The 9,318-nt window shown below is 49.8% G+C and overlaps 1 protein-coding gene across 1 annotated transcript in view; it reads left to right on the top strand.

Moving 5' to 3' along the window:
* Positions 1–1,683: 1,683 nt before the first annotated feature.
* The window catches only part of rhogb (ras homolog family member Gb), a 12,521-nt gene continuing 4,886 nt past the window's right edge, over positions 1,684–9,318 (top strand). Inside the window, exon 1 of the mRNA XM_086308003.1 lies at positions 1,684–1,823. The gene's annotated coding sequence lies outside the window, so the exon portion shown is untranslated. The remainder of the gene's footprint in view (positions 1,824–9,318) is intronic.

Here is a 9,318-nt window from a genome sequence, read left to right as displayed (position 1 = left end):
ATTTATGTTCCCCTTAATTTATTTTATTTTTTGTACTCACTTTTGTCTCACTGTCTTTGTCACTCTTTCTGTTCCTCATTGTACTACCACAATGTTATCTTTTATATGATCCCTGTTTTACTTGACTGTATGTCTATAATGTGATAAATAAAGTTTAAAAAAAAAAACAGCCGTCGTCGCGTGGCGGTGACGTAACCGCACTTAAAATGCGTACTTCAAGCGTGCAGTCTCTTAATTGGGACACAGCCACATAGTGAGTGAGAAAGGTGACTGGAAAGGAAAAACTCAATGCATCATGGGAATCCCCCGGCAGCCTACGTCTATTGCAGCATAACTAAGGGAGGATTCAGGGTCACCTGGTCCAGCCCTAACTATATGCTTTAGCAAATAGGAAAGTTTGAAGCCTAATCTTGAAAGTAGAGATAGTGTCTGTCTCCTGAATCCAAACTGGAAGCTGGTTCCACAGAAGAGGGGCCTGAAAACTGAAGGCTCTGCCTCCCATTCTACTTTTAAATACTCTAGGAACAACAAGTAGGCCTGCAGAGCGAGAGCGAAGTGCTCTAATAGGGTGATATGGTACTACAAGGTCATTAAGATAAGATGGGGCCTGATTATTTAAGAGCTTGTATGTGAGGAGCAGGATTTTGAGTTCTGGATTTAACAGGAAGCCAAAACAGGAGAAATCTGCTCTCTCTTTCTAGTCCCTGTCAGGACTCTTGCTGCAGCATTTTGGATCAGCTGAAGGCTTTTCAGGGAGTTTTTTGGACTTCCTGATAATAATGAATTACAGTCGTCCAGCCTGGAAGTAATAAATGCATGAACTAGTTTTTCAGCGTCACTCTGAGACAGGATATTTCTAACTTTAGAGATGTTGCACAAATGGAAGAACGCAGTCTTACATATTTGTTTAATATGTGCGTTGAAGGACACGTCCTGGTCCAAAATGACTCCAAGGTTCCTCACAGCGTTACTGGAGGCCAAGGTAATGCCATCCAGAGTAAGAATCTGCTTAGATACCATATTTCTACGATTTTCAGCGCCGAGTACAATAACCTCAGTTTGATCTGAATTAAGAAGCAGAAAGTTAGCGGCCATCCAGGTCTTTATGTCTTTAAGACATTCCTGCAGTTTAACTAATTGGTGTGTGTTATCTGGCTTCATGGACAAATAGAGCTGGGTGTCATCTGCATAGCAGTGTAAATGTATGCTATGTCTTCTAATGATGCTGCCTAAGGGAAGCATGTATAATGTAAACAGAATTGGTCCTAGCACTGAACCCTGTGGAACTCCATAATTAACCTCAGTGTGTGAAGAGGACTCTCCATTTACATGCACAAACTGCCACAGTTCACAAAAACTGTGCCTCAGGAGGTCAGTGTCCCTGCCGGCCGTGTTTCACCTCATTACAGTTTGAGTTCATGTTTGTTGAACAGCTGAGTGTGGACCTGTGTCTTACCTGTGCAGCACACCTGTCTGTCTAACAGGAGGTGGGCAGGGCTGAACCCTCATGCTGTTTCAGAAACTTTTTTTAGAGGATGAAAATATTTCAAATATTTCTCAACTCTGGACTGACCAGAAGTCCGGTGTTGCCTCCACCCAACACACACGCGCGCAACAAATACACACTCAGAGTAAACTTCCTTAAACTTGCTCCACTTCCTCTCGCTCGCCTCTCGGACTTCCTCCTCTACTTAAGCTCCGCCCGCCCGCCTCGCGCTGAGATAGAGATCCGCTGTCCCTCTCGCACGCACACACTCACACACACCGACACAGGGAGCGGGACTGAGCGGAGCTGCGCGCCCGGACAGGAGCACTGATGACCGGTGAGTCCCTGAGCTTTACCCGCTCCGAGCTCCGGATCAGCTGAGAGTGCGTGTGAGTGTGTGTTTGTGTGTGTGCGTGTGTGTGTTTCCTCCTTCTGTCAAAACTTTAGCGGGTTATTGATTCCGGCTTTAATTCCCGTCAGCTGATCGATTTTTCTCCTGCAGCGGATCGATAACCCGTGTGTGTGTGTGTGTGTGTGTGTGTGCGCGCGCGCGCGCTGATGTTTGGAGGAAACTGGAGATGGAGTGCGACCACTCCCTGTGTGTGTGTGCGTGTGCGTGTCACTTCTTGTTTTGAACTTGGTGTAGCGTTAAAGATTCTCAGAAACAATAACGATCAGTGCTGATCGATACCTGAACAGCTGGTTCTGCTAAACTCTTGTTTATGTTGAAATGACTGAACTCAAAGTTTGTCCCTGTGAGAGTGTCACAGCAGTGTACACGCACTATACCTGAGTAAAGACTGACTTACTGCAGCACACTCGCAGTGTGCCTGCTGCTGACATGCCCACGATCACAGTGTGAAGCATCATCTTATTCAGATTATTATGGATTATCAGGGGAACAGTACCTGTACTAATGTTACCTGCACAGGCTAGTTTTGTCTGTGAGGAGCAGATCAGAGTTTAGGATGTTTATTGAACTGAACACATCAGTGATCTGCTGACACAACAAGCCAAGAAAACATCTTTACGCACTGAGCCCGGCAACACAGACTGTACACAAAAGATGGACATAGGCCTCTGACGTCATGCATCAGGGTTTTGTTTTTTTTAAATTTCACATTCTGAGTTTTTAGTTATTTTTGTAGCAGGAAGTGACCATATTTGGACAAAAGGGTAGCATGCTAAGTTATCAGCTAATGCTAGCTCACTTGGTTATCAGACTGCAGAGGAGTGACACTCACACACACACACACACACACACACACACATCCAAGCCTGGTGGTGAAGGCGAGACTTTCACATGTGAGTCAAACGTCTGTAGTTTGGTCTGAGCTGGCGTGCTGGGCGGCGCTCATCTTGCTTTTTGCGGTTTTAGCTTGAATCTTCTCACAGTCTTGGATGAGTGACGTGTTGTTTGGTGCTCGGTTGTCCCAAACCGGGTCTGCTGCCTCCGGTGCTTTAAGTCTGCTGATATTTTTGGTTGTTTTAGCCCCGATTTGGTTTAATCCCAGTCATCATTAACCTGTAGATGTCTGACCGTCCATCTCAGAGACTAATTTCCACGTCTGAGGTTCATGAGTTATTCCTGGAAGTATCTGCAGAGAAACACTAATGTAACACAGCCCTAATGTAGAGTTCAGGCTATAATTCTTCAGTTTGAATTTTCATGACATCGAAGCTGCAGCAGGAACTCGGGTGTTGTCACCTAAACTACAAAAGTGTGAGACGGTAAAGTCACTGCGAGAAAGTCACAAAAATCTGTGTCAATGCTGGAAAAACACGACTAATCTTGTCCACGACGACGTCACGCAGAGCATCGGCAGCTGCACTCAGATGTGAAACAGAAACATCACAGTCAGCTAGCCGAGGCACCCCGGGACTGAGACAGGAAGTCAGAGGGCGGCGGTGTCAGTGCGGCGAAGCTCGTGACCCGGGCCCACCTCTGACCCACCTCTCTGCTGTTTGGTCATTGATGTGGTTTGATCCTGGGATTGGTGTGATGTTGGTCTGTTTGATGTTCTGGGCTCGTGTGGGTTAATCCCTGTGCTGCTGGTGCGTTCAGGTGTTTCGTGGACACGTGTTTTCACCTGGTCTGGACATGTTACAGCCGCCGTAGTCCCGCTCGGCGCTGCCTGTCGTTGTGTGTTTGGGGCAGCGATGTTGATGCTTGCTGGGATATTTCTGGGTGGTGCAGGTTCGGTTGAGGTCCAGGATTCGGTGCAGTTTGTTATTTCTGAGCCTGGGGTGCAAATAAGACTGAAAGCGGACAGTTTGGACACGCCGGCTTCGGGGAACACTTTTCCTTCATACCAGCTGCTGCTGGATGAAGAGAATGGCGGGCAAACCCTTCCCGTTTCGGTTTCATCACAGACGGTTCCTCTTTGGCAGTCGGAGCGTCTGTCAGGGCGAGGACGAACTGTGCACCGCCCCCTTCTCCCCCGATGGAGGGGCGCTCACGGTGAGACTCGATGGCCTGTAACGTTTCTCTGGTATTCTGTGTTTGTGCTGTCAGTGTGGTTTGGTTCAGTATCCCGGGGAGTTCGACTGCTCTCTGGAGTTTCTGTCCCCAGTTTGGTGAAATTTTCTCCACTGCTGTAAATGTGTGTTTGCAGCCCAACAGCCTCTGCTGGTGGAAGTTTGTTCTTCAGCCTTTTAGTCCCAGTGCTGTAAAAATATAAGAGTAATAAAGAGTAAATAAGCTGAGAGATGAGTGCGAACAGAATAATCATCACCGACTGCTGCAGCTGTAACAACAGCAGTGTGTGTGTGGGAGGCTACAGCGACGCCCCCCAGGATCCAGAGGCAGACAGAGATGGATCATCCACGGCCCCCCCAAGATTAACGAGGACTTGAGTCCACACGCCTCTGCGACGACTCCAGCAGCAGGAGGAGGAAGGAGGAGCGCGCACTGCTAAGGGGTCACATCAGTGCAAACCCAGATCCGGATCTCAGGGCTCCAGGTGCCCAAGAACCGCCCACTACCCAGCAGAGCCCCACCCCCCGACACAGGTCGAAGCCACCCCAGGCCACACCGGAAAATCCAGCCACGCACCCGAGAACCACCAAGTACCCACAGCCCAGTTATCAGATGATGATGGTCTATAAAGAACATAAAGATAAAACAATTTAAGGCTGCAGCTGAGAGATGAGTCCTGCAGAGACGTTCGTCTGCTGACTGATGGCACGCAGCAGGAAAACCAGCACTTTAGTTTCTCTGGATGTTTCTGTGGCTGCTGTGTTTTTACGGTGAGGGCGGCGTGGAGCGGAGACACTGTGGTAGCAGCTGTTTGACCTGCACGCCAGCGTTCGCTTGCTTCATAACGGCAAGGACACATTTTTGTACTCTGCCCCGTTTGCTTCAAGTTCCCCTTTTTTGTCCTGGATGTGTCACAATCTGCTGCTGCTGCTGTGAGAGGTCCTGTGCAGCAGGTGTGTTTGCCACAGGGGGTTTCTCATTTTTGAAAGTCAGAAAAAGCCCACAGAGCCGCGAGGACTTCTGTAAAAGTGGCAGCTCCAGTTTTAGAGACGTTCCCGGCTGTGGGAAGGCTCAGTTCCTCTGCGGCTCAGGAAGCTCGCTCTGAACCAGCAGAAGAAAATAAAAATACAAGAAAAGAAGACAGCTGACGAGACGAAACCAAAGCTCTTTGTTACTTCCTGAAACACAGACACCCGAAGCCAGAACACTCATAAAAGAGACGGCGGCCGCTGGTCACCGTCACCACAGAGAAATGTTTCCCATTAGAGCCGGACGCCAGAGCCCAGCTGTTACTCTGAGGCTGGCAGCGAACAGCACCACAGTTTTCCATAACGTGAAGTCTCACACTCAAACAAATGTAAAGAAGTCGAGTGGACATGGAGCCGCTGCGTGTTTCAGAGCTCTGTGTCAGTGCCCGATACACGAGCTGAGCTCAGCACGCAGCGAGCCTCTGCCTGACACCAGCCTGCAGTTTGCACTTCCTGTTCCCTCGTCTGGAAGCCCTTTTTCTGATCCGAGGTCTCTCGTCAAGAACGTCAGACGCTTCCACAGCAGGGGACAGGCTAGCAGGTGGAGACGTGAGACTACAGGAGGTGGGCGGAGCTTTAGAGGTGATGACAGTGAAGTCATGTGACTGTTTGCAGCCCTGCAGTGTTTGTTTACAAAAATCATAAAGGTGCATCCTCTTTATCTAGCTGAACATGTAGCTATGACTTCTGTCAACAGGAAACAGGATTTATGGACACATGTAAATAGAGTTTATGCACCGCTAACGAGCATGAAAGTGAATCTGAGCTGTGAGCAGCTCTGTGAGGATCTCCAGGCTTCCTGAGAATCACTCAAAGCTCTTCTTTGGATGTTTCTGCCTGTGTTCTGTTCTCTGTCAGGATCAGTCAGAGAGACTTTATTTACTGTAAGGGGCAATTAAGATAGATGCCCTGCCCACCGTACATACAAAACACAAACATCACATTGGGGAGACCGGTCAGGCTAGGTAGCACTGGCCGGTCGACCAATGAGCAGCGACCCGGAACCGAAACAATGGAAAATGCACAAAACGAGGAAAGACGAGGAGAACAAAGACTGAACTCCAACAGGGAGATCGGTTTGAGAACAGAAAAAAACACAGCTGATGATAACCAGATGTTTCCAGATGTTCCTGCTGGTGGATCAGACTTTGTAATTCAGTTTATCAAAGATCTCGGCAACACTGACGACCTGCAGCTGGACCCACGACAGCCACGCTTCACTGGGACGTCCTCACTGGGACGTCTCTGATGAGGCTTCAGTGAGCAGTAGACCATCAGCCTGAAGGTCTCTCAGCTCCTGTGTCACTCGGAATCAGTTTGTTGGTGCAAAAATCCTGTTTGTATGTCAAACTGTGTTTGTGTGACAGGCTGCTGGTAACAAAATTAAGTTGTGTGTGTGGACACAACGCTGGTCGTGCTTTATTGGGTCACAGCTCAGAGTTGCGGGTGAACTCTGTGGTCAGGTGCGAGGACCGGACTGGAGTGAAAAAGCAGCCGATGTCCAAAGAAAGAAACCGTTGCTCATGTACATTTCAAACATTGTGCGGCTGCTTGGAAGGAAAAGGTAAAAAACAAATGGGGGGGAGGCTCAAGACTTTTGATAAAGCTGGGTGTGGCTTCTGTGGGTCTCCACTTACTGAGCGTGCACCATGTCCTGCTCCAACCTTTGTTACCCAAAGCTGAGACGGTGACGTCCAGAATGTCTCCACAGGTGCAGTCCACCAACGGGTGACATCACAGAGGCTCCTCCCTTTCCCCCGATTGGCTGCGGGCAGAAGCGTGAGGCTGTTCGCCGCCAGCTCAGCATCTCGTGTCTCTAACGGGTTTCTTACTGATTAACTGTCTCCAAAAATAAAAGAGCAGATTCACACTTTAATCACACAGTTCCAGGAAGGCAGCGTTTACACGGCCGGCTGCAGGTCACCGCGCTCTGTTCTGCTTCCTCTTTTTGTCCTCGCAGTGTGACTCTGTTCCCCTCGCGTCTGCTTTCAGGCCGAGCCGCTTGGCGTTAGGACGAGCAGAGCTAAAGCTGCTGTGTTTTCACCTAGTGGACATTAGAGGAAGTGCAGCGTGATGCAGTTTTCTGTCTGTGAAAGCACGATGATGATAGCGATGGTGTTGCCGTACGTGAGCTTGACGTGTTGAAATGAGCGCCACACCTCTGCGCTCACGCAGCCTGCAGTGGAGTTCCTGCTATATTTCAACATGAAACCACAGCGGCGTGTTCCTGCTGAGGGCTTCCTTTTTTCTGAAGCTGCGAGCGTTACAACAGGACGCCGTTACAACACTCCAACAGCCGGGTGTGCTCCACCGGCGTCCTCAGCAGTAGAAGTGTGTCACTGCGTCATTTCTCTCAGACGTCAGACATGAACTGTCTGATAAACACATTGGCGAGCTGCGGCGGTCCCGTGACACCCCCATCCCCACCCTGACCACCCTAACACAGTCCCGCAGCTTCCTGTTGAAATAACGGTGAAAACTGACTCTCCTACAGCAGCTTTGCATGACTCACTGCTTTAAATAATCCTTCTTTGTCTTTAAAACAAGCTGCTTTGCTCTTTAGGCCCCGCCTTCCTCTCTGCCGGTTGGGTGACTTCTGGAGGCCAGCTGATGAGCGACGCAGGCGTGCACAGACGTCTGGGCTCATGGCGTTTGAGTACATACGGTCTGTGCCAATATATTAGGTACACCTTTTCTTCAGAGCTGCTTCGATTCTTCGCAGCTCAGATTCAAGGCGGGGCCGGAAACATTCCTCAGAGGTTCTGGTCCATGTTGACATGACATCATCATGATATCATCAAACAGCTGCTGCAGATGTCTGAATGTCGCAGCAGAAATTCAGAGGAGAGGTTTGCTCAACAACCAATCACAGGTCGTCTTGGCCGTGTCTCTGTGTCTGAATGAGTCGAGTTGCTGCCATGCGATTGGCTGTTTGAATAACATTGTTAATGACCAGCTGAACAGTACCTCGCCATCAGCGCTCAGTTTTCCTTCAGATGTGTACATGTTCTTGTGGCGCTACAGGGGTCAAAGGTCACAGCTCTGCGCTTGTGTCGATGCGAGCGAGAGAAGAATAAGCAGGAAAAGCGTGAGATCAGAGGTTAAGGCTTCCAGCAGCAGTGAGCTCAGCCGACCTCCACCCATACGGAGTGAGGGGAGGGTGGGGTTGGCGTCCCCAGAGTCTGGGCTGAGCCTCGCTCTCCGCCCACACATCTGGAGAGCGTCTGCAGACCGCCTGTGGTCAGCGCTGTCGGTCCTCGAGTGTGCGAAGTCAGACTACGAAACTGAAACTTTCACTGATAGAAAAACCACAGAGAGGCTGAAACGCCTCAAACGACTGCGAGCAGCTGTGTTTTCATCCAGATTAGACGCACAGCTGGAGACGGCGTGCTTCACTCCTCTGCTGGTGTACAACTGTTATTACTGAATGACAGCAGCCACAAAACACGACCTAAAAGCTGCAGAAACAGACGACGGCACACAGGCCGAACACGCCTCAGACCGGCAGCCCGTCTCATTATTGCTAGAATCACGTTTAAGATGATAATAAAACAATGAAATGTTACGTTTCGGTTTTTTGCTGCTTGTCATGGACACGCTGAGGTCATCATGCACTGCTTTCCTTTTCTTCTTCGTTGGTGGTGCTGCTGTTTTTCCTCATAGACCGTTTTTGGAGTTTGTGTCCAGAAATCAGAAGTTCAGACTCGATCAGGAGGATGAGACTGTGGAGTGAATGTGGGTCTGGACTGTGGGGAGGAAGAACTCCCTGTTAACAGGAAGGGATTCCGGCACAGTGAGGATCAGGCAGGGGGCGTGTGGTTGGCAGTCCTGGGTGATCTCTGATCTGATGCTCTAAAACCATCGAAGGCCTCAGCCACACAGACCTGGACACTCGTTCTACTGAGCAGTCGCTGCTTTTAAACCGGTCTGCAGGCATGTGTGTGAGGGGGGTCAAATATATGGGCCGGGGCCTAAAAGAGGCCCGCCAAAGGGTCCAGTGCACGTTACACAGTTACACACTGTGACTCGCCCACGGTGTGTAACTGTGTGTTCTTCTTCTTTCTAGCGTTTTCATGTCTTCCTTTATTCCATCCATCCACCGTTTCGTTGGCCTGCCACGGGGTCGCTGACCTCCGGGCTCAAGCCTCATTGCTGTTTTTTCCACTGAGCTGTCGTCGGAGCGTAATACGTGTCCGCACCACCGTAGCCGTGCCTCGCACATTTTTTTCCGTGATTGGTGCGATGCCGAGCCGCTTTCTGACGTCTTCATTCATGACTTGGTCCCAACGCGTGAGGCCTAGACACCACCTGAGCATTCGCATTTC

Source organism: Aulonocara sp. 'chitande type north' Nkhata Bay, linkage group LG10 (genome assembly GCF_057382095.1).
Source record: "Aulonocara sp. 'chitande type north' Nkhata Bay isolate Kocher_YH1m ecotype deep benthic linkage group LG10, A_spYH_male_GT1.1, whole genome shotgun sequence".
In the NCBI taxonomy this organism is placed as follows: Eukaryota; Metazoa; Chordata; class Actinopteri; order Cichliformes; family Cichlidae; genus Aulonocara; species Aulonocara sp. 'chitande type north' Nkhata Bay.
Note: the sequence above shows the minus strand (reverse complement) of the source record. Positions and strands in the feature narration are given on the sequence as shown.